Source organism: Rhinatrema bivittatum, chromosome 3, assembly GCF_901001135.1.
Source record: "Rhinatrema bivittatum chromosome 3, aRhiBiv1.1, whole genome shotgun sequence".
In the NCBI taxonomy this organism is placed as follows: Eukaryota; Metazoa; Chordata; class Amphibia; order Gymnophiona; family Rhinatrematidae; genus Rhinatrema; species Rhinatrema bivittatum.
Window position 1 is genome coordinate 263,835,212 of NC_042617.1, and position 26,132 is coordinate 263,861,343.

A 26,132-nucleotide genomic window follows, 5' to 3' on the forward strand; every position below is an offset into this window, starting at 1 on the left:
AAGAGTAATGCTTCTGACTCAGCTGAGTCTATGGAGCTGGAAGAGGAGGGCGTGCCAGCTTAGTGGCGTTGGACATAAAAGTGTAGCTCCTCAGAATCAAAGGAGGAGGAGATGGAGGTAGGATTGGAAGGGAAGAGATCCACCAGCTCTGTTATGGAAGTGGAATAACCGTGAGGTTGGGGGATGGTAAAGGAATGATACTTTAAAAAGAATGTTTTGGATAAAATGTGTGAAAAAAATGTTTTGTTTAAAAACTTTCCACACCTGCTTAGCTGAAGTGAGGTGAAAAGAATATTGGTACTAGAATGGCAGCACTCCTCAGGCACAAGCAGCTTGGCAGAGGAAGGCCCTAACTGCGCACGAGGGGAGTTAGGGGAGAGTTGTGTGTTTCCCTAACTGGGAGTGGTAGTGGCTGGCTAAGGATAGCCTAGTGCTTGGGACTGGTGCTATCAAAACGGCCAGGTCGTCCCATATGGCCAAAAGAGAGCAAGGTTGTTGAAACTGCATTAAAACCTTGTTGTCATAAAGACTTTGTGTTATACAGTTTGGGACTGTCGGGGCTAGGCCCGGCACTCTGACTAAAGGAACTTGTGAATCCAGAGAACCAGGGCGAGTGGACGAGGAGAGCTATGGTGGTGGCGTACACGTGACACTATGTAAGGCGTTCCATCTTACATAAATAGAAATTTTAAATAGACAAATTATCTGGCAAGCACATTTTCTATCCCTTATTCTAGTTTTCTCTTTCGCCCATTGATAACTTGTCTTTCTACTTGTTTCTTCAGTAAAAAACTGCTTTAGGAAGCATATGCCCAAGAATGATTGGCATCAGGCATAATTACAATCGATATGAAGCGAACGCACGTGGATTCTCAATGACTGACGTGACAGTTCTTTACAGCATAATGAAATGAGTTATGCCAATCATAAGCTTACTATCAGTTCAACTGCACCTCTTTCACTGCAGGCTTCATTGACATCTGAAATATTCAAGCAGAGCTGTTAGGCTCTGGAGGTGAAACCTACAGTAGAAACTGAATCATAGCAATAGTAAGGTAAATACGATTTAGCATTACTATTATCATCATCAACAACAACATGTTTTGTGTTTTACAGCTGAGGACATTTAAGGCATACCACACTGAACATAAATAGAGAAATATAGAACAGTAGAGATGTGAATCGTGTCCTCGATCGTCTTAACGATTGATTTCGGCTGGGAGGGGGAGGGAATCGTATCGTCGCCGTTTGGGTGTTTAGAGTATCGTGAAAATCGTTAAAATCGTGAACCGGCATACTAAAACCCCCTAAAACCCACCCCAGACCCTTTAAATTAAATCCCCCCCCTCCCGAACCCCCCCCAAATGCCTTAAATTACCTGGGGGTCCAGCGGCAGTCCGTAGCTAAATCGGGGGAAGGGGGAGGGCAGGAAAACCGGCACACTAAAACACCCTAAAACCCACCCCGACCCTTTAAATTAAATCCCCCACCCTCCCGAACCCCCCCCAAATGCCTTAAATTACCTGGGGGTCCAGCGGCGGTCCAGAACGGTCTCCTGCAATTGAATCGTGTTGTCTTCAGCCGGCGCCATTCTGCGCCGCCATTTTGCAAAATGGTGGCGCAAAATGGCGGTGGCCATAGACCAACACGATTTGACTGCAGGAGGTCGTTCCGGACCCCCGCTGGACTTTTGGCAAGTCTTGTGGGGGTCAGGAGGCCCCCCCAAGCTGGCCAAAAGTCCCTGGGGGTCCAGCGGGGGTCCGGGAGCGATTTCCTGCCGCGAATCATTTTCCGTACGGAAAATGGCGCCGGCAGGAGATCGACTGCAGGAGGTCGTTCAGCGGGGGTTCCGGACCCCCGCTGAATGACCTCCGGACCTCCGGACCCCGGCTGAACGACCTGCAGTCGATATCCTGCCGGCGCCATTTTTCGTACGGAAAACGATTCGCGGCAGGAGATCGCTCCCGGACCCCCGCTGGACCCCCAGGGACTTTTTGCCAGCTTGGGGGGGCCTCCTGACCCCCACAAGACTTGCCAAAAGTCCAGCGGGGGTCCGGAACGACCCCCTGCAGTCGAATCGTGTTGGTCTATGGCTGCCGCCATTTTGCGCCGCCATTTTGCAAAATGGCGGCACAGAATGGCGCCGGCTGAAGACAACACGATTCAATTGCAGGAGGCCGTTCCGGACCGCCGCTGGACCCCCAGGTAATTTAAGGCATTTGGGGGGGGGGTTCGGGAGGGTGGGGGATTTAATTTAAAGGGTCGGGGGTGGGTTTTAGGGTGTTTTAGTGTGCCGGTTTTCCTGCCCTCCCCCTTCCCCCGATTTACGATTTTTTGACGATAAATCGGGGGAATTGGTATTGTATCGTGGCCCTAACGATTTTTGACGATTTAAAATATATCGGACGATATTTTAAATCGTCAAAAAACGATTCACATCCCTACAGAACAGTACAGGCAATTGAAGCTAGCCAGATAAACTTAATCAGCTAATTTTGCCAAGGATGTTCAGTAGAAAACTTAACCAGTTAAGTCCCACTAAATATAATCAGCTAAAGTTAGCTGTTGTAAGTTTGACATGTTTGTGGACCCTTGGTTGCTGTATTGATGACTCCTCCCACAGGGAGGGGTCCCATGGGGAAAATACAGCAATATGCTGACTTTTCAGTAATGACCACAGAGAGAATAGAAGCTTTATTATTGTTGTGTTTGTGGCATTGTGGACCCTTGGTCGCAGTGGAGATGACTCCACCCACGGGGAGGGGCCCCATGGGAAACCACTGCGATAAGCTGAACTCAGATAGCAGACACAATATGGATAGAGGCTTTATTGTACTGCTGTAGATAGATGGTGAAAGCAGGAAGGTAAAGCACTGATCCACGAAGTGCCAGTACGTTCAACAGGCTCAGAAGTGTAGTCTCACCCAGATGTTCACAATAGGCGGGAGCTCGCAGTGCGGGTAACGCCGCGGCTGGTGGGTGTGGAGCTGGAGCACTGGATCGTAGAGATACTCACGGAATGAAGGCGTCTTCCTGATGGTAGAATGGTGGGACCGAAGGTCTGTGGTGCAGGATATAATGGCTGGTAGGCTCTTGAGGAGCGAGTACCCGATAGTCCGATATCCTGAAATGTAGAGAGAGAGAAAGACCCCCGAGGAGCGGTTGTCTTAGTTAGTGAGAACCCCGAAGGGTAGTTGGAAGCGAGAGACCCCCAAAGAGCGGGTGTCTAGAGTTTCTACAGGAGCGAGGCCCTTGGAGTGATAGCGGCGTCTAAGTGTGCAGCTTAGAGCGGTCAGAGTAGCTAAACCGAAGTCCTTACTAACTCAAGGTGGTAGCGGAAGCCGAGGCTTGTTATACCCGGAGGTACTGACGTCATGTGGTGGGGCCTCCCCCCGATGTTCTCGCCATGACGTGTATTTCAGCATAAGAGATGTGCGCGCTCACGCCCTAGGAGACCACGGAAGTAAACGTGGCGGAGTGGATGCCCATGCTAGTTTGGAAACGCCGAGACCCTCGGCACTTGACACCGGAGGCAGCCATCTTGCCCAAGGAGAGTGAAAGAGGAGATAAAGAGGTAAGGCAGAGCAGTCGCAGCCATCTGTGACTGACGGACGCAACAGTACCCCTCTTCAAAGGGCCCCCTCCAAGACCTCTTCCAGGTGGTCTGGGTTTGCGTGGGTGTGCCAGGTGGAATTGATGTACCAACTCTAGTCTGTAATATTGGCCAGTGGTTCCCAGGAGTTTTCCTCTGGGCCGTAGTTCTCCCATGAGATGAGATACTCCCATGTCTTGCCTCTTTTACGTACATCAAGGATGTTGTCTACGGCATATTCAATGTCATCTTCTGTATCCAGGCTGGTAGGCTCTGGATCTTTCCTGGAGAACTTGGAGAGTATCACTGGCTTTAGTAGAAATACATGAAATGCATTGTGTATCTTCATTGACGGAGGCAGTTTTAGACTGTATGTTAGGTTTCCTAATTGCCGAAGGATGGCGAAGGGTCCCACAAAGCGAGGTGCAAATCTTGCAGAAGGAAGCTTAAGTCGAAGGTACTTGGTGCTTAACCAAACCTTGTCTCCAGGCTGAAACTGCGGTGCCTTTTGATGATGAGCATCACAGGTTCTCTTTGCCTTTTGTCCTGCTTTGAGGAGAAGCTCCTCCGTCTGTCTCCAAAGTTGGAATAATTCTGATGTGATAGCCTGGGCAGCAGGAGAGGCTACTGACAATGGAATTGGCAGCGGAGGTAATGGTTGTCTACAGTAGACAAGCTGGAAAGGGGAAGACCCTGTTGAAGAAGCAGGCTGTGAACTGATGGCAAATTCTGCCCAAGGCAGTAATTCAGCCCAATCATTAGAACATAAGAACATAAGAAAATGCCATACTGGGTCAGACCAAGGGTCCATCAAGCCCAGCATCCTGTTTCCAACAGTGGCCAATCCAGGCCACAAGAACCTGGCAAGTACCCAAAAACTAAGTCTATTCCATGTTACCAATGCTAATGGCAGTGGCTATTCTCTAAGTGAACTTAATAGCAGGTAATGGACTTCTCCAAGAACTTATCCAATCCTTTTTTAAATACTGCTATACTAACTGCACTAACCACATTCTCTGGCAACAAATTCCAGAGTTTAATTGTGCGTTGAGTAAAAAAGAACTTTCTCCGATTAGTTTTAAATGCGCCCCATGCTAACTTCATGGAGTGCCCCCTAGACTTTCTACTATCCGAAAGAGTAAATAACCGATTCACATCTAGACCTCTCATGATTTTAAACACCTCTATCATATCCCCCCTCAGTCGTCTCTTCTGCAAGCTGAAAAGTGCCTAACCTCTTCAGTCTTTCCTCATAGGAGAGTTGTTCCATTCCCCTTATCATTTTGGTAGCCCTTCTCTGTACCTTCTCCATCGCAATTATATCTTTTTTGAGATGCGGCGACCAGAATTGTACACAGTATTCAAGGTGCGGTCTCACCATGGAGCGATACAGAGGCATTATGACATCTTCCGTTTTATTTACCATTCCTTTTCTAATAATTCCCAACATTCTGTTTGCTTTTTTGACTGCCGCAGCATACTGTACCGACAATTTCAATGTGTTATCCACTATGACACCTAGATCTCTTTCTTGGGTTGTAGCACCTAATATGGAACCCAACATTGTGTAATTATAGCATGGGTTATTTTTCCCTATATGCATCACCTTGCACTTATCCACATTAAATTTCATCTGCCATTTGGATGCCCAATTTTCCAGTCTCACAAGGTCTTCCTGCAATTTATCATAATCTGCTTGTGATTTAACTACTCTGAACAATTTTGTGTCCTGCAAATTTGATTATCTCACTCGTCGTATTTCTTTCCAGATCATTTATAAATATATTGAACAGTAAGGGTCCCAATACAGATCCCTGAGGCACTCCACTGTCCACTCCCTTCCACTGAGAAAATTGCCCATTTAATCCTACTCTCTGTTTCCTGTCTTTTAGCCAGTTTGCAATCCACGAAAGGACATCACCACCTATCCCATGACTTTTTACTTTTCCTAGAAGCCTCTCATGAGGAACTTTGTCAAACGCCTTCTGAAAATCCAAGTATACTACATCTACCGGTTCACCTTTATCCACATGTTTATGAACTCCTTCAAAAAAGTGAAGCAGATTTGTGAGGCAAGACTTGCCCTGGGTAAAGCCATGCTGACTTTGTTCTATTAAACCATGTCTTTCTATATGTTCTGTGATTTTGATGTTTAGAACACTTTCCACTATTTTTCCTGGCACTGAAGTCAGGCTAACTGGTCTGTAGTTTCCCAGATCGCCCCTGGAGCCCTTTTTAAATATTGGGGTTACATTTGCTATCCTCCAGTCTTCAGGTACAATGGATGATTTTAATGATAAGATTACAAATTTTTACTAATAGGTCTGAAATTTCATTTTTTAGTTCCTTCAGAACTCTGGGCTGTATACCATCCGGTCCAGGTGATTTACTACTCTTCAGTTTGTCAATCAGGCCTACCACATCTTCTAGGTTCACCGTGATTTGATTCAGTCCATCTGAATCATTACCCATGAAAACCTTCTCCATTACGGGTACCTCCCCAACATCCTCTTCAGTAAACACCGAAGCAAAGAAATCATTTAATCTTTTCGCGATGGCCTTATCTTCTCTAAGTGCCCCTTTAACCCCTCGATCATCTAACAGTCCAACTGACTCCCTCACAGGCTTTCTGTCTTGAGTTGACGGAAGATTGCAGAAATTGTTTCAGTGTTCTATTTATCCTCTCAGTCTGACTGTTAGACTGAGAATGGTAGGCAGAGGTTAAGTCCAAGGCGATATCAAATTTTTGACATAATGCTCTCCAAAACTTTGCAGTAAATTGCACTCCCCTGTCAGATAGGATATGTTTAGGCATCCCATGAATACGGAAGATGTGTTTAATGAAGAGATTTGCTAACTCGGTAGCAGAAGGTAATCCTGGTATTGCTACAAAGTGTGCCATTTTAGAGAAACAGTTGACTGTAACCCATATGGTGTTATTGCCGTTGGATGATGGCAGGTCCACTACGAAATCGATAGTGATATGGGTCCATGGTTCATCCGGTGATGGTAGAGGCTGTTTTAGGCCCCACGAACACCTGGGGGGTGGCTTTTGCTTGGCACAGACAGCGCAGGAACTCACGTACGCTTGTATGTCCTTCTTCATGGTTAGCCACGAATAGTATCTTTGCAACATAGCTAGGGTACGACTATGTCCTGGATGGCCTGCCAGACGGGAATCGTGTGCCCACTTCAACAGTTTTTTTTCTTAAACTTTTGGCCACTACCGTCTTCCTGACAGGTACCATGTGGATGGCTACAAGAACCACTCTTTCAGGATCTATAATATGACAGGGTTCATCCGGCACATCCTGAGGTGAGAAGAACATAAGAACATAAGAATCGTGATAGGGCATCAGCCTGAGTGTTCTCCCGGACGGTACTTCAGAAGGAAGTCAAATCTGTTGAAAAACAGAGACCATCTGGCTTGACAGTGGTTGACTTGTTGAGCATGTCGAAGGTACTCTAGATTCTTGTGATCAGTGTATACCACTATTTGGTATTGTGTGCCTTCTAGCCAAGGACGCCACTCTTCAAAAGCCAGCTTGATTGCGAGAAGCTCCTTTTCTCCTATTCCATAATTTCTCTCAGCAGGCGAGAATCGCCTAGAAAAGAAGGAACAAGGATGGAGCACATTGGATTCACTGTACTGACTTAGAACCTCTCCCACACCCAACGTCAGATGCGTCGACTTCCACGATGAAAGGACAGTGTGGGTCAAGGTGGCGGAGACACGGCTTCTTTTGAAAAGCCTCTTTGAGCATCAGGAAGGCTGAGATGGCTTCTGGATACCAATTGGCAGGGTTGGCTCCCTTCTTGGTCATAGCAGTTAGAGGGACTGTCAATGATGAGTAGTTTTTAATAAAGGATTGGTAGTAATTGGTGAATCCCAAGAAACGTAGCAATGCCTTCAGGCCTGTGGTTTGAGGCCAGTCCCGGATACTCTCAAGTTTCTTGGGGTTCATTTGAAAACCATTCTTAGAAACAATGTATCCCAGGAAGGGTACAGCTTCTTTGTGAAATTCGTACTTCTCAAGCTTTGCGTAAAGGTGGTACTCACGCAGGTGTCTTAGGACTTTCTTAACATCCTCCTGATGATTTTGTGGCTCTTAAGAAAAGATCAGAGTATCATCGAGATATACTACTACTACTACTACTACTACTACTACTACTACTACTACTACTACTACGCATTGATACAGTAAGTCCTGTAAGATGTCGTTCATCATATTTCGAAAGACTGCAGGTGCGTTACTTAAACCAAAGGGCATGACGAGGTATTCAAAGTGTCCATCACGGGTATTAAAAGCAGTCTTCCATTCGTCTTCTTCTCGAATACACACCAAGTTGTAAGCTCCTTTTAGATCTAATTTGGAGAATATTTAACTCTAGATGTCCCTGTTCAATCTTTATGATTAACAAACAAAGGGGGTCATTTTCTATAGCTTTTGCATGCAAAAAGTCCCTTTTCACGTGCAATAGCTAGATCGGGATTGAGTCGGGGCGGAGTCAGCACCGGAAAGGGAGGAGTCGGGGCAGCACTGGGGCAGACACAGCGAATACATCGCTGACAGCGAAAAGGTAAGGCCCCTTATCGCCTCCAGTAATGCGCCCAATAGCACCACCTTTCATGGTGGCGCTATTGGTTTGCAAAAGCCGGCAGCGATAGCACCGCAGTGGTGTGATCGCTGCCGGCTTTCACAGGCCCACCCCCCACTTCCCCCCACTGCCCCCCGGTACTGCGCGATTCACTAAGGCCTGCGATTTTAGAAAATCCAAGCCAAAGCAATTTAGCGGTACCTTCATTGCCCGAGATGAGATAAGCAGGTATTTGGGGTAGAATCTTCGCATGTGTTGCCCATCATCTGTGGAACTCCATTCCAAAGGAAGCTTCCTTAACTAATAATTGCTTGAACTTTGGAAAACTGGTTAAAACCTGGGTCTTCCAAAAAACCTTTAAATGATGGTCTTACTATTATATGGTATCTGGTTTGTAATTTATGCTATTTACTTTTCAGATTTTTAATTTTTAGATTGCATTTAAGGACCTTTGTTTTCAGTTTTCATTTTATTTTTCCTTGGAATTAATCAGTGTTTATTAACAGAAAAATAAATAGGGAAGAAAATGGAAAAAAATTGACTTGTTTTTCTGAGTAAATATCATTTTTGTTCTTGTGGTAATAAACACACTGAGAAATTCCTGGAAAAAAATAAATTAAAACTGAAAACGAAGGTCTCTGTGTCCTAGATTGTTGTAGGGTTTTTTGTGGGTTTTAGTTGTAGATTTTTCTAATTTTATATTACCTTATGATTGTTCTATCTTGCCTTATTCTGTTAAGGAAGTACAGGTTATAAAAAAAACCCCTGATTTTGTATTTAACTTAAATATGGCCCTACTATTCTTCATCACTTTTTGGTTTTGCAAACTTATGTGCTATTGAAAACTGAATAAATATAGAGATCCTAAGTATTTACATTACATACTACATGTTAAGGAAGATATGTTTCTGTAACAAAGCACACAAAAGGGAAATAAACTACAATAGTCATGTACCCTGCTGGTCAAGCCATACAAATACAGCCATGAAGCCTGCCAAAATCCTGTATTCTGAGGATTACTTCCCCATCCCCGTGTTAGCAGTAATTTTGTTATGAGTTTTCACAGTTGATTGGGGGTAACCTCTACAGAGTGTGTTTATAGTCCCGAGGGCGGCTGTCTCTGCGACTATCTAGTTATTACCTGTCTTACCAGCAGGGCAGTTACTACCCTTAACATAAAGCCTGGGGGTAATCTATGTGGAGGAAAACAGAACAAGGCAGCCTGCTATAGATCCTTGCACAGAAACTACAAACTAACAGAATATCTCACCTCAATCACACATATAGAACACAGACAGACCCTCACCAAATACAGAATAAAGAGGCCATAAAGTATAAAAAGAAACATGTAGAGAAAAACTGAACTGGAAACTATATCAAGCTTGACTGTATTCAGTGCAGCAATGAAAAAATAAAAATACCATTCTTCAAAACAATAAAATCAAGGACTATAAAGCAATCAATCATAATAGTAAAAGAATACTAATAAATATTTCAAAACAGTTGATGAATAGTACAACAGCCAATAATTAAAATATCATATGAAATTATATATATTTTCCCATATATCAATAAAATACTTCAAAATAGCAGACACTTCAAATAACACCCAATAATTTAAACTAATAAGGATAAGAAATTCCCCACTTTCCTTTCCTGGGAAGGTTGGATTTCCAGTCACCCTGAGATTGCCATGGATTAGTGCATGGGGCAGGGAGGGGGGACTTTTTTCTCTCAAATACACACACACACGTGTTTGTGTATATAAATATATATATATATATATACACATAGATGCTCTTGACATGCATGTTCACACATACAGATGCCCTTTTGCGCACACACACACACACACACACATGCTCTTTCGCACACAGATGCTCTTACACATTCTCTACAAAAAATAAAGAATCCCGTATAAGTTGAGCGGCGGGGACGCTCAAAGAGACCTCATAATAGATGTCAACTATTTAAGCTGACATGAAAGCTTATAATGGCTCAAGCTTTTCTTTGCTTGTAATCATCGGTCTCTATGAGCATGTGATGCTCCTGCAATAAGTAGCTATCTCACGGCACAGTCAGTCTCTATTAGTACTCTGATATAGAGTCTCTTGATATACTTAACTTGCGATTTTCGTGTCCGTAGACAAACCAGTGTTGTTAGTACAAGTGTAATCCGACGCTGTTCCGACATGGCGTGTTTCGGAGGAAACCCTCCTTCCTCAGGGGCTCGGATTTCACTAATGCCGGTTTTTCACATTGCTGCAATAAAGTAAATATAGACAAGACAGTGCCAAGATACCCGCAAATTTTAGGCTAGCATGAAGGATGGAAGAAAGCACTTACTTTGTGGAAGGCAAGTTATGCGGCTGTATTATAGCGTCTCAAATGGTTCTGTAAAGCAAAGTGTGCAGGTTGATAAAATATCCACTTTATGTTGAAATGAACAAAGAAATACCTTGTCCCCATAGAATACTGACTTCCAGTGATGCTGAACTAGCATTCATGGAGCCGTGCAAGACGTCTGTCAGCGGCCGGCGCGATGCAAACGCTGGCTTTTAAAGGGGAAAAGGGCGCCAAAACAGTGTCTAAGTCCTGAAATGGGCATATACGTCACTGACGGGCGCCATTTTAGATCTGAACTATCCAAAAAAGGAAAGTGACGTCATCGGACACCATCTTGTAAATTTCTCGACTTCAGGATACCCCCATATCTATCCATATATGGGCTTATGCGTCACTAAGAACGCCATCTTGGCTGAAGAGGAATCGGTGATAACATAAAATCCCAAAAAGATACAGTTAAATCAAAGTGTACCACTCGATCCTTTCATTTAGACCATGTGGTTCCACAGATTTGAGACGGTATATCCACTGTTGTTCTTTCAAATTTAAGATTGAAATTCTGTCCCCACCTCGCCATGATTGTACAACCTGCTCTATAATTAACCATTTAAGCTGTTCAAACGTGTGTTGCTGAGTAACACAGTGTTGCACCATGGGAGCCTTGAGGTCCTGGTTCTTGATCTGACTTTTATGTTCAATGAGGCGTATTCTGATTTTGCGCTTGGTCCGACCTACATATATTTTGTTGCACGGGCATATCAGTCCATATATGACAAAATCTGAATTACAATGGACGAGATGTCGCCGTGTGATTCGCACCTGCGTGTTAGTGTCTAACCATTCAATGCCCGTAATCGCCTGAACACAAAAACTGCAATTGCCACATTGTATCTGGCCAGGAGGACCTGTGGTTTGATCGAGCTGTTGAGTAGCCCGAACCACCTGTTGTTTAATATTAGTGCCCCGGCTGTATGCAAACATCGGCTGGTTGCAAAAGATGGGGTGGGGACTTAGGACATGCCAGTTGCATTGTATAGATTGTCTGATTCGTTGGGTGAGATCAGTGTGTTCCAACACCCACACTAGTTGTGACATCTGTGTCTTACTCTTGTAGTGTACACATTCTCTTTCATACACAGATATGCTCAAATATTCTCACACACACAACATATGCTCTCTCATACATATATATGCTCATATTCTCTCTCACATATGCTGTCCCTTTTTTTTTTCCTGTGGGCAGGTTTAGCAGGCAGTGGAGTGGAGACCTCTCATTTTCTTCTGCAGGGCCTGTCTTCTTTGCCTCTGCCATCCAGCATGGCCTCCCTTCTTCTTTGCCACTGGCTGAACAGGTTCTGCCAGCAGGCAGCATGGCCTCTCTCTCACATCTTCGCCATCAGTGGGTTGGGCTCCACTGATGGCCTACAGGGCTTGTTCAGTTCTTCAGCATCTCTTCTAGCATGCGGGCATCTCATTTATTTGTGCCGTGGGGCTCTTCTTTTACCATGTTAGATGAGTCTGGTGACAAGGTAAGGCGGCCTCTAGAGGATCCTTTTGGGTGACATATTTTGTTGCTCCAATATTTTGCTGCCTGAGGCAGCCATCTCACCCTGCCTCATTATAGCACTATGCCTGTTTAGCTGTTTATCATCCATAAACACCAATTACCTCATGGATTTTAGATTGGATTTTAAGGAAGTAGACACTCATTGTCTCCTGTCTTCTATTTTTCTTCTTATTTGTGAGAAGTAAGGAATTTCCTTTTTTGGGGTCAGCCTCCCATCTGACCTGATTCAGGCTTTTTGTGGACTCTTGTAATCCATTTTTGGTGAATTCCTTGTGAGAGCTGGTCTCCCTTGTTATAGTGGATTGGGGAATCCTTGTACTCAACGCTGGATTTGGGGTAGGGAAGACCTATAGTGTGTTATCTATCCTTTAGAGCAGAGCTTTCCAAACTTTTCATGTTGGTGACACACTTTTTAGACAAACATAATTTCACGACACGGTAATTCAGTCTACTAGTAAACCAGAGGTTAAAGGTTAAACGAACGAAACATATTTCGACAATTTATGTATGTTTCCTTAAATATATACATAAATAAAATGTTTCACGACACAACCTATCTCATGAAAACCTTAAATTTATATTAAAAATATATATTCCAAGATTCATGTTATTGTTATAATTTATGAGAAACAATAATAAAACAAATTGTCTGTCCCCCACACACTCATCTCTCTCCTCCCCCCAGCACATGTCTGACCCCCACACACTCATTTCTCTCCCCCTCAAGCACATGTCTGTCCCCCCAGCACGTTTGCCCCCCACTCACTCATCTCTCTCCCCCCAGCACATGTCTGGCCCCCACACTCATGTACCTCATCTTTTTGATTGTTGCCAGTTAAGTGCTTCACTCCCTTCCATGATCACCAGACACTGCTGCTTGCAGTCAGTACTCCTCATGGCCAGGTGTCATCGGCAGCAGCAGCCAATGCAAGGATGGCTGGGCTCGTTCCACCCACCAAGCCCCCCAAAAAAACGCGATTGACAGCAAAAATCACCCAATAATAAGCAACCCATAAACCGAAAAAAAAAAGTGAATCTCTAGAAAAAAAGAAGCCCAAACTCGCATCAGAGTTGACCGGGCTTGCGCGACACACCTGCACACTGCAGGCGACACACTAACGTGTCCCGACACACAGTTTGGAAAGTTCTGCTGTAGAGGATAGACCTGACAGTCACCTGATGCAGAGGAGATTCTACTTTGAATTAACTGTCTTTTTGCACTACCACTTCTGTTTGAGGCCAGAAAGTTTTATTCCTGTCTCTTGCTTGATTTTTCCCCCCTGTTTTGGGGTTCAGAAACTATTTTTATTCCACTGGGAGCTGATGGCCCTTGGTTCCCGGGACTCAGTAATCAAACCTTTGGGACAGTGGTATCTTTCACTCAGAAGCTGGAAGTGAGGCGGGGTTCATCTGGAGGAGAGGAATCCTGCAATGGCATACGAGGAAAGAAAACTAGAAGATACAAATGCTATTAATTGCATCAGTAGCATGGGATCTTCTTAGTGTTTGGGTAATTGCCAGGTTCTTGTGGCCTGGTTTGGCCTCTGTTGGAAACAGGATGCTGGGCTTGATGGACCCTTGGTCTGACCCAGCATGGCAATTTCTTATGTTCTTATGCTGCTAAATTAACTAGGATACAAGCGAAAGTTAAAGAAGAGTTTAAGAAGATTCAGAGAATGTATTAAACCTGGGACTAAGATCTGATGAAGTATTGGACCTAAATTATAACTGCCTACAGTGGGGAGAGTTGAGAATATAAATTGAGAAGATTAAAAGAGGATTAAACTAACTTCAACCTGATAAATCTGGAGTAAATGGGAAGAAGGAATTGAGAGACTTTGCTGGAGAAGTGAAGTCACAAGTTTATTCCTCTTCTTGTTGTCTTATTATTTATTGACTTTAACTGAAATCTGAATTGAAGCTGTAAATACTGTTCAGTCATCTAATCAACTATACGTAAAAGAAGTTGGAAAAAAACCTGCTTCTCAGTGTGCTTTTAAGACGAGAGACTGTGATATTTATCAGTGTGGTGCTCAGAGGACGGAGAAGGGCTTGTTTTACAAGAAACAGGTATTAATAGTATTGGTCGTCCCCTTGTAGAATCCTGGAAATCAGAATGTTAATGCTCTCCATGGAAAGAGAGTGAAAGTGCAAAGAGAGTCCATTCTGCCCCTGGGTGCCAGCAAAAAGATACATCCTGCCCAAGGATTACAAATGTATGGAGGTAGGGAAAATGAAATATTTTATGTATTCTTCAACGCCTGAAAGTTGAGCATCTCCTCCCATGTACGTATATCTCCAAACACACAGGGGTAGATATTCAAATGCTACTTAGCCGGAGAAGTCAGACTTCTCCGGCTAAGTGGCAGCCGCTGAATCTGGCTATACCACTTAAGCCAGATATGTCAGTGGGCATTTTAGGCAGTGCTACAAGTAGCATTGTTCATCCTTATCCAGTTAAGTTAATCAGAAAAGTTAGACATGACCCATAGCAGGTCTAAAATTAAGCAGGCAAGCTTATCTGGCTAGCTTTAATACTTATCAGGGTATTATATTCAGCAGCATTCCCGTGCCACTGAATATTCTTTATAAGTTAACCACTATTCCCATCCAAGTAGCAGCAAACAGGAGATGGAAAAAAAATCAGCTCAATATTCCAAATTCTTAAGTACATGCTGCCAGATATTTAAATTTTAATTTTTTACCCCTCTTACTGTCATTGCTGTTCACTGCCCTGATAGAGGGAGTGCAATTGTCGAGAACTAGTCAAACATGCATTCAGTTAGTCTAGTATAAAGCTACCAGTTACAATGGTTTGACCTTTGTTAATTATAATTTGCATACACGTGATCCTCCTCATGTCTGTAGGATCTGCCCTCCCGCCTCCTTCACTCTTTCCTAGGGGGAAGCTAACACCCCTGTTTGTGCTGGTTATCATGGAAAAATGAAAATATGATCATCTTCCCCTCATTCCCCAGTGCACCTGTTCCACGAAGTAGCAATGCATTGGGGAATATGAGTAGTTTGCCTCAGTCTTTTCAAATAACACCATCATTGTAAACCAGGTGAAGAGACTGGTGCATATCTTGGCTCAACATTCAGAAACATGACTCCCTATTGGAGAAACATAAAAGTGATGCAAAGCCATCACTTATTTATTTATATATTAATAATAATTTGATATTCTGCAATTTCCAACAGGCCCAAGGCAGATTGCATTTTTTTTTTTTAAAGTAGCACTTGTAATGCTACCGTGACTCAGTATACCGGGGAAAAGACTCACAGATTAACATTACTTTACTGGCATGACAGTTTCACACACATACGTAGTACCTTGAGCCCGACATATTTACTGTTCTACCCTTTAAGTCCAACAGCCACCAAAATTTGTATTCATGCATGGCTAAACTTCTGCAAGTTAACAATAACATGGTGGATCAAATACTGCCATCTGCTGGCTATTAACAGGAACAGTCACTCATCATTTGTATTCTGTTTTCTTTCATAAAACACTTCTATGTGTGCTTAAGTGTGTTGGACAGAAGAGTTCACGTCCTGGATATAGACAAATGTTTGAAATATTTAATGGGGCATTGCCTGGTATTACAATGAATACTATAATTCCTATCAGGGAAAATACTATGATATTTTAATGGGAATGGGTATTGAATGGGAAGTGGTATCTCTTGCATGGCAATAATGGTTTCTGTTAAGTTTGTGGTTGATATTGAAAAATTAAAAAAAACAACCACCCACCTCTGTACAGTTATTCTCCATAAGTGCCTGCCCTGGCAGTGAAATCTGTGACCTTCCCACTTCTTTTCTGCAGCTGACTGTACAGATTGAAGTGATGCACAGAGGAGATTCTACACTAGAAACAGTTTTAAATAGTGGAGATGCCATGGAAGCTGGGCTGGTGCTCAGAAAAGGTTTTCTCTCAGCAAGATTGCAGGCAGTCCTTGAAGCAGCTGATATGAGTGGACTGTACCAGCCGAGCCAGGAGCTTTCCTGCTGGCATGGTGAATGATCAGTAGCTGAAGGAAGCCATCCTTTGCTGGGACAAGTCAGGAGAAGAGAGAGAGTGGAGCAGGAAGGCCAACAGTGATTATTTTAGACTTTATCTGAATTGTTATTGAGGACCTGGAAAATTACATCTCAAGGTGGTTGGATGCTTTTCCACTTCTTCAAATGAATTACAATTTAAAGAGAGGTGTTTAAAATGATGATTTATTAAACCATTCCTTTAACTTGGAGTCTCTGGAATTCTCAGTTGCGGAAATTCTGTGTGAATTCTGCTTTGTTTAAAGATATTTTGTTTCTAAAACTGAAAGTCTCAAGAAGTCTTAAGAAGCTTAATTTAACATTCTTGAACTTTCCTAAGATTGGTTCAATATCTGTGAAAGAAATACTTATCTCATGGAGTTCTTGGAATATCCAGCAGAAGCTGTGCCTTCAGTTGCTAAAATTCTACTGCCTGCACCAGAGGAAAGTTAAGAAGTGTAGTGTTGATGAACTTCAAGCTGGGCAGTTCTCGAGGGAGAGCTTGGACAATAGCCAGATCTTGCAGACTTTTTTTTTAAGGTGGAAGCTGTTCCAGCTCCTTTATTGGTTTTCTATGTTCTTAGGCCTGATAGGAATTATACTCTTGCATTGTTTCCATCGAAGAGAAATGATTTTTTCGGCTTAGCAACTTGCAATTTCTCCCATATCTTCTTGAAGGTGACCTAGTACAGACATAAGGAATTGCACAGTGTTCAGCAGCTTTGTCAACTGGGGACACAGTTCTTTCTAAGGTACCCATTTACAAGTTTATTAGATATCAGGGGGATAAGTACATTCTTGTTGACCCTGAACAATTGCCTCTTGAAGATAAAGATTTGGCAGTACCTTCTCTTAGTGCTACCTTTTAATGTTCTCTTCTAATACTTGTGGGTCAGAAATGTAACTTCAAAGAAATGTGTGTAGCACCTCAATACTATTTATTTATTTAAAACTTTTATAAACCGACATTCGTTTGCACGTCACATCGGTTTACATAGAACAAGTATAACTTTCAAAAGGTTAAGAACATAAGAAAATGCCATACTGGGTCAGACCAAGGGTCCATCAAGCCCAGCATCCTGTTTCCAACAGTGGCCAATCCAGGCCACAAGAACCTGGCAAGTACCCAAAAACTAAGTCTATTCCATGTAACCATTGCTAATGGCAGTGGCTATTCTCTAAGTGAACGTAATAGCAGGTAATGGACTTCTCCTCCAAGAACTTATCCAATCCTATTTTAAACACAGCTATACTAACTGCACGAACCACATTCTCTGGCAACAAATTCCAGAGTTTAATTGTGCGTTGAGTAAAAAAGAACTTTCTCCGCTTAGTTTTAAATGTGCCCCATGTTAACTTCATGGAGTGCCCCCTAGTCTTTCTACTATTTTATTTATTTTATTTAATTTCTTTTCCTATACCGATGCTCAAGACTAGGTCTTATCGTACCGGTTTACAATGTAACTGAGGGGAAACCAATTAACATCAAGGTAGAAAGTAAAGTTACATTAAACAGGGAGCATAAAACCTGGGCAATGGAAGACAGTGCAGAGTTTAAACTGAGCAACAATTAGAGAGAGATAAATATATAAATCAACAAAAACTGTAAGATACAAAAACATAGGTTGGTCCTAGGCAGTTATTAGCCTGGTATGTCCAGAGGGAGAAGGAAAGGGTGAGGTTGGGTGGGGGGAAGGGATTGGGGAGGGGTGGGGAGTGAGAGTCAGTGATGGTTGAGGAGATCCTTCAGCGGTAGGCTTCTGCGAAAAGCCAGGTTTTCAATTTCTTTCTGAAAGTTGAATGGCATTGTTCTTGGCGTAAGTCTTGTGGAAGTGAATTCCAATGTAGTGGACCTGCTGTTGAAAGAGCTCGCTTGTGAATAGTGTTGTGGACCGATGATTTGTTGGGGGGGGCCTTGAGCGAACCTTTGTAGGCAGTTCTGATCGGTCTTGCGGAAGTATGTAATTCGAGTGGGAAGGTGAGTTGGAGAGTGGATTGCTGGTAGACTGAAAAAGACTGAAAAAGACTGAAAAAGACTGAAAAGATTGCTGGTAGACTGAAAAAGTATCCAAAAGAGTAAATAACCGATTCACATCTACCCGTTCTAGACCTCATGATTTTAAACACCTCTATCATATCCCCCCTCAGTCGTCTCTTCTCCAAGCTGAAAAGTCCTAACCTCTTTAGTCTTTCCTCATAGGGGAGTTGTTCCATTCCCTTTATCATTTTGGTAGCCCTTCTCTGTACCTTCTCCATCGCAATTATATCTTTTTTGAGATGCGGCGACCAGAATTGTACACAGTATTCAAGGTGTGGTCTCACCATGGAGCGATACAGAGGCATTATGACATTTTCCGTTTTATTCATCATTCCTTTTCTAATAATTCCCAACATTCTGTTTGCTTTTTTGACTGCCGCAGCACACTGCACCGATGATTTCAATGTGTTGTCCACTATGACACCTAGATCTCTTTCTTGGGTTGTAGCACCTAATATGGAACCCAACATTGTGTAATTATAGCATGGGTTATTTTTTCCCTATATGCATCACCTTGCACTTATCCACATTAAATTTCATCTGCCATTTGGATGCCCAATTTTCCAGTCTCACAAGGGAGTCAAAAGAAACATTGATGATATAAGGAAGATGGCGAAGCAACATCTCGAAAACATTAAAACGGATGTTACAACGTTAACAGCAAGGAATAAATAAGCATAGTAATTAAATACACAAGTAATAACAGCAAAAGGGAGAGGAAAAGTACAAAAAAAAAGGGGGAGGGTGAACGAAGATTACATTAAAGGGATGATTAGGGGAAGGGGAATAGTACTGTGGCAGGAACAACTGACTAACTGTTAAGAGATGACCAGGGAATTATTTTCATTTCAGTTTGATTTTTTTTTTCATTTTGGGTTGGTTTTTATTCAATTTTTCATTTCACAGACTTTTTTTTTCAGTTTTACATTTTTAGTTTGGAAAAGAGCACACAAAATGTTACAAATAGTTTGCAAATAATGCGTGCTATTTTCCAAAATGAATGATCTCAAATATTTTCAGGATTTTTGGCAAGATTCATTTTGGGGTAAAATGAACCAAATTGAAAATATCCGCTTCAGTTCGGATTATCATTCTTTTTAAAATGAATGCACAACTGCACTAAATATTACCTTGCTTTCTTTTCTATATCTTGGTTTTCCCTTTTACAGTGGGCTACAAGATTACATCATGATATTTGCGTGAATTGTGCCTCTGTGTATAGAATGAAGGATTTTTTAAAATTTTGTTTGTGATTAAACTTGGTGTTTTATTCAAATATACATTTCTAAAACAAAACAAAACATCTTTACTGTTTAAATCCTTTGGGGGTAATTTTCAAAAGGATTTATACATGTAAATGTAACTACTATTGTAGCAATTATCAAAAGCCATTTACCAGTATAAAGTGAGCTTACGCAGATAAATCCTATGCACAATTCAATTGAATATATTGTAAACATTTTCAAAAGCCTATTTACATGGGTAAGTTGCATCTATATGTGTAAAACTCATTTTTAAGCATGTAAATGCTTTTGAAAATCAGGCCTGTTATGTCTGCTGCCACTTGAGGCTCACTGTGCCACTCACTCACTGGTTGGCATGTTTGGTCCTATAAACCCTCTTTTCTAGGAACACTTTCTCCTCCAGCATTCCCCAAGGAGTAACAGCTCAGCTCTTAGGTGTACTATATTTTTCAGCAGAGAGACATTAAAAACTGCAGCTGTAATAGTTTATTCTTGGATTTGCTCAGAATAAATTAAGGCACAAAGAAGTGCATAAAATATTCTCCCTCACAAATACTCCTGTGAATCCACATTTTGATAACAGCGCTGGAGTTGTTGCATGACTATGTTTTGAAAGAGCCCAGTTGAATTTTTATTTTTATAATCTCTCATTCTCCACAATACATAGTTTTATGTTTTAAATAAACAATTTTTATTGTCAAAATATGCTACACCAATATAAAGGCCCGGATTTTAAAACCCCTACGCGCGTAAATCAGCTTACGTGCGTCGGACCTATTTTAAAAAGGCCCAGCCATGCGTGTAAAGCCCCAGGGCTTCGGAAAAGGGATAGGGAGGGGGCGGTCCAGGGGCGTGGTGTGGCTGGGTCAGAGGCTCCCGGCACAGCAGCCAGGCATTTACTGCTGTGCTGGGGGATCGCATGCCAGCACAGGTTGCTGGCCCCGAGGCAGGCGCAGAAGGTAAGATAAAGGTTGGAGGGGGGGGGGGGTCTAGGTTAGGGCTAGGGGGTGGGTAGGTTAGGGAAAGGGGAAGGGAGGTTAGTTTAGGGGGTTGGGAAGTTCCCTCCCAGGCCGCTCCGAAATCAGAGTGACCTGGAATGGGGGAAGGCCATGGACGTCGGCACACGCAAGTTGCAGTAATGTGCACTCCCTTGTGTGCACTGACCCCCGATTTTATAACATGCACACACCGGCGCGTGCATGTTATAAAATCGCACATCCATACGTGCGTGCCGGGTAGCGTGTGCACATGGACGTGCGCGCGTACTTTTTAAAAATGTTCCCCAAAATGAGCAGAAGAGTTATTCACACCACCCCCAAGCCTATAACATGGAACCCCCCCCCTTAGCTAGGGTCACAGCCCTGGATAGTACCATATTCATTCAACCAGGGTGCGGGAATACTGTCTCTGGGTCCTGTGGATTTAGGGAAAGCTCTCCTGCAAAGCCAATTAGGCACAGGTTACCTTGAAGAAAATTACAGAGTGCAGACAAGGACTAGTGCTGCAAACAAAAAAAAAAGCTTTAAAAAATTAACCAGATTTCAGCCAGATTAACAGCCCCTTGCTGTCCCTCCCTGTCTCCCAGAATAACACCACCATTCCTTTAACTGCAAGATTCTTCACCAACTCCTTCAAATCCTTTTCCAAGACTCCTCCTGTGCTTTATGAGAGGCATATATTATTATCCCTAAATATACATCCCCTTTGGGGGAAGAACCACCCTGTCACCTAGCTAAAATACATACGCCCCCTCTGAACTCATGTACCTCCTTTGTCAGAAAGTTCCCAATATTTAAAGATAGCTCACACTTTAGGACACTTCTACTCGTCAGTGAACCTCCACTACTGGAAGATTTTCAGTTTTCAATCATAGATTTACACTCTGCTACTCTCTAATAGGCAAGCAGGGACCACAAACTCAATTGTCAATTCTCAGAAAAAAAGTATAAGATTCACAGTAGCAACTGAAAAGCAGATACCTCAATGTATTCCAGTAGGACAGATAATAGAAAATTAATGCATCATGTTTGACAGCATAGAGCTATTAATCTGCCCGTACATTTTTCATGAAGATTCATTAACCATGATAACAAATACATTGCTGAAGACAAGAGATTAGAGCTGCTAGGAAATTGCAATTCGACCCAGCCTGATCATTTTGAGCCTGTTTTTCAAAAGCATTTACATGCTTAAAAATGGGTTTTGAAAATTGCTATAATATATGCCATTGAATTGTCCATAGAATTTATTTGTGTAAATGCACTTTGCACACAAAATTAGCTATTGAAAATTGCTAGGATAGTATGCTACATTTTCACGCACAACTCCTTTGAAAAGTTAACTTGGCCAGATATTTTTGTCTGTTTCCATTATATGTGCATTCTTGCACTCCATAGGTCTATAGTTGGTGCTTCCAAGTGGATTCAAGACAATGGGTTACATTTCATCTTGGAAAAAAAGATCAGTACATATGTAATGATTTGTTATATTAATATATAGTAACTTTCCCTTATTATAAAGTAAATTTGCCTTGGTATAGAGAATGTACTTGCTTTCACAATATCTTTTGGGAGTATAGTAACTGGAATCCACCAGTAATTGTAAGGAGACTAGTAGGTGCCAGTAGAAGCGTAGAGACCACTAAACATTTTCAAAGCCTGTTGCCTAGCAGAGAGAAATTTGGGTTATCAGGGTGTTTATAGGTTTCAAATATTAGCCTCTGAGACTATGGAGAATTAGCACAATATCTGGACTTACTAGCTTCAACTAGCTAAGTACATAAATTAAAGATCGAAAGGTATATCTCATGCCAGGCTTTTATCATATTAGTTTGAGAAACAATAAACAGTCCAGTGTATTTCAGTGGTGGATGGAAGATACCATTTTGAACATAACTTGCTGGATGGGCAGTTGGAAGAAAGGAAGAGTAATACAAATTATTATTACATAATGTAAGGCTCCACATTAGAAGTCACCAATCAGGAAAAGGATCTAGGTGTCATTGTTGATATGTTGAAATCTTTTGCTCAGTGTGCAGCAACAGCAGGCAAGAAAGCAAATAGAATGCTAGTGTTGCATACCCGGCCCGGCAGGGGCCTGCTCACCTTGCCAGCTCCTCTGCAGATCACGGGTCGGCCTTCCAAGCAGCAGCCGCAAGCACCTCCAGGCCTCGGTGTCCCGCGGTGGCGGTCTCTGGGCCTTCCACTGCGCACCAGGCCTCATGCTGGAGTTCGGCGTCCTCGTGGCATTGGCCACGCCCCTATGTGCACGCGCGCAGACCGCCCGGCCTCTTGTAGGGCCAGGGGCGGGTCCTAGCTCCGCGGCGTGCCCTGATTGAATGTACGATATAAGGAACTCCCTGCCTGCAATTCCTTGCCTTGGCAATCGGGTCGTCACTGTAAGTGTACTAGTTTGCCTCTGTGTTCACAGTCTTGTTCCAATCTTGTTCCAGCGTCCTACTGTTCCAGCGTTTTACTGTTCCAGCCTTGTCCAATATCCTTCTGTTCTCTCTAGGCAGTACCCTCGGACTGTCTCTCTAGTACTGACCTCGGCCTGTTCCTTGACCATTCTGCTTGCTGCCTGGATCCTGACTTCTGCCTGCCTTGTGACCTCATCTGACCTCTGGAATCTGACCCCTGCTTCGTTGACTACTCCTCGGACTGTTCCTTGGATTCTGACCCCGGCTGCCATTGACCACATCTCCTTATTCTGGCTTTGACCCTTGTCTTGTCATCGCCTACGCTGTACTGGCCTTCCTTGGTTCTCCAGACTTACAGCCTAGTGACCGACCACATTCCCTTGCTACTCGTGGGCATGCTTCTCTACTACCTCTCCGGGAGACCTGCGAGGCCCACCTATGTCCAAGCAGCCCGGGTTCCTATGGGCTCCAGCTGGGGGGACCGTGGGCTTCCAGTGGTGAAGCTCATCCTAGCCTCTGTCTCCTCCTGTGCTCCACCCCCTGCAGGCAGGTGCTTCCTGGTCCCTACCAGGGAGCTGTTCTACACTGCTCCAAGACAAGGGTCCACCTCCAAGCGCAACAGCTAGGAATTATTAGGAAAGGAATAGACAATAAAACAGAGAATATCATAATGTCTCTGTATTGCTCCATGGTGCAACCTCATCTTGAATATTGTGTGCAGTTCTGGTCACCAGATGTCAAAAAAGATATAGTAGAATTAGAAAAGGTACAGAGAAGGGAAAACAAAATGATAAAGGGGATGGATCTAGTCCCCTATGAAGAAAGGCTAAAGAGGATATGACTCTTCAGCTTGGAGAAAAAACAGCTGAGGGGAGATATGATAGAGGTCTATAAAATAAAGAGTGGGGTGGACCATGTAAACGTTAATCGGTTGTATATGCTTTCAAAAAGTACAAAGACTAGGGGATACGTACTGAAGTTAATAGGTGATATACTTAAAACTAATAAGAGAAAATAATTTTTTTATTCAATGCATAATTAAGCTCTGGAATTTGTTATCAGAGGATGTGGTGAAAACTATGGGGCAGATTTTCAAAGGGGTACACGCGTAACCCCCGAAAATCTGTCCCTTCCACCCCGTGTGCACGCCGAGCCTATGTTGCATAGGCTCAGCGGCGCGCACAAGCCCAGGGACGCGCATAAGTCCCGGGGCTTTCCTGGGGGGGGGGGGGGGGGGGGGGGGCATGTCGTGGCCGGTGCATCATCAAGGGCATTCTGGGGGCATGGACGCAGCCTCCGGACCGGAACATGGCATGCCGGCGCGCGCAAGTTACGCCTTCCTCGGGCAGGCGTAACTTTTGAAATAAAGGTAGGGGGAATTAGTTAGTGCCGGGGGGCGGGTTAGTTAGGTGAAGGAAAGGGAAGGTAGGGGGCACTGGAAAGAAAGTTCCTTCCGAGGCCGCTCCGATTTCGGAGCGGCCTCGGAGGGAACGGAGGCAGGCTGCGCAGCTCGGCGCGTGCAGGCTGCCGATTTTGTGCAGCCTTGCACACGCCGACCCCAGATTTTAAAATATACGTGTGGCTACGCTGGGTACATATGGCATATCTTATGTTCTTATGTATTAAGGGTCCATCAAGTCCAGCAACCTGTTTCCAACACTGGCCAATCGAGGCTACACAAGTACCTGGCAAGTACCCAAACACTAAGTATATCCCAAACACTAAGTAGATAGCAGTGGCTATTTCCTAAGTCAACTTGATTAATAGCAGATAATGGACTTCTCCTCCAAGAACTTATTCAAATCTTTTTTAAACCCAACTACACTAACTTGCAGTAACCACATCCTCTGGCAACAAATTCCAGAACTTAATTGTGCATTTAGTAAAAAATAATTTTCTTCAATTAGTTTTAAATGTGCTACTTGCTAACTTCATGGAGTGACCCCTAGTCCTTCTATTATCCGAAAGAGTAAATAACCGATTCATTTTTACCTATTCTAGACCTCTCAAGATTTTAAAGACCTCTATCATATCCCCCCTCAGCCGTCTCTTCTCCAAGCTGAACAGCCCTGACCTCTTTAGCCTTTCCCCATAGGTGAGCTGTTCCATCCCCTTTATCATTTTGGTTGCCCTTCTCTGAACCTTCTCCAGTGCAATTATATCTTTTTTGAGATGCAGCAAACAGAATTGTACACAGTATTCAAGGTGTGGTCTCACCATGGAAAAATACAGACTGAGGTATTATGACATTTTCAGTTTTATTCACTATTCCTTTCCTAGTAATTCCTAACATTCTGTTTGCTTTTTTGACTGCCACTGCACACTGAGCTGACAATTTCAATGCATTATCCACTATGCTTTCCTGGGTGGTAACTCCTAATGTAGAGCCTAACATCACGTAACCACAGCAAGGATTATTTTTCCCTATGTGCATCACCTTGTACTTGTCCACACTAAGTTTCATCTGCCATTTGGGCGCCCAATCTTCCAGTCTCACAAGGTCCTCCTGCAATTTATCACAATCCGCTTGTGATTTAACTACTCTGAATAATTTTGTATCATCTGCAAATCTGATTACCTCACTCATTGCATTCCTTTCCAGATCATTGGTCTGACCTAGCTTGGAACATCTAATGTTCTTATGTTCCTTTACAGATATCTGAGAGCAGGAAGCATGAATATCTCCAGGTATCCAAAATCTGATGCTCAAAACAAATGTTTTTAATATAAAAGTCCCCATACTCAGTAAAGCTGTTACAGATGAGAAAGGACATGATGTATCACACCCACCAATGAGTATTTATGATGAAACTATGTTACCGTAACTTGCTGGCACCTGTTTAGTGGATATAAATCAAGACATATACCAACATTAATATTTGTGCCTTGTTGTAAACCGTTGTGATGGTACCGAGCTTAACGACAGTATAGAAAAGATTCTAAATAAATAAATAAATAATAAATGTGTGTGACCCTTCCTAAAGGTACAATTTAGAACAAGGATTGTCAACTCTGGTCCTCAATTGCTGTAAACTGGTTGGGTTTTCAGGATATCCACAATGTACATGTATGAGGTACATTTGCATGCAATGTATATAGTGCATACAAATGCATCTCATGAATATGCAATGTAGATATCTTGAAAATCTGACCCACTTGCGGGCCAGAATTGCCTACTCCCGGTTTAGAAACAGCCACAGTCTCTATTCCGTAGGCTCTTTTTTTCCTGAGGCAGCCTATTGGCTGTCTTTTAATATGCCTTCATTGGAGGTGCCTTGACTATAGTC

The 26,132-nt window shown here is 43.1% G+C and overlaps 1 long non-coding RNA gene across 1 annotated transcript in view; it reads left to right on the forward strand.

The window, feature by feature from the left end:
- Positions 1-25,751, forward strand: part of LOC115088744 — a 107,716-nt gene extending 81,965 nt beyond the window's left edge. The window contains exon 4 of the long non-coding RNA XR_003855849.1: positions 25,501-25,751. This is a non-coding gene — a long non-coding RNA (uncharacterized LOC115088744). The remainder of the gene's footprint in view (positions 1-25,500) is intronic.
- Positions 25,752-26,132: the final 381 nt, after the last annotated feature.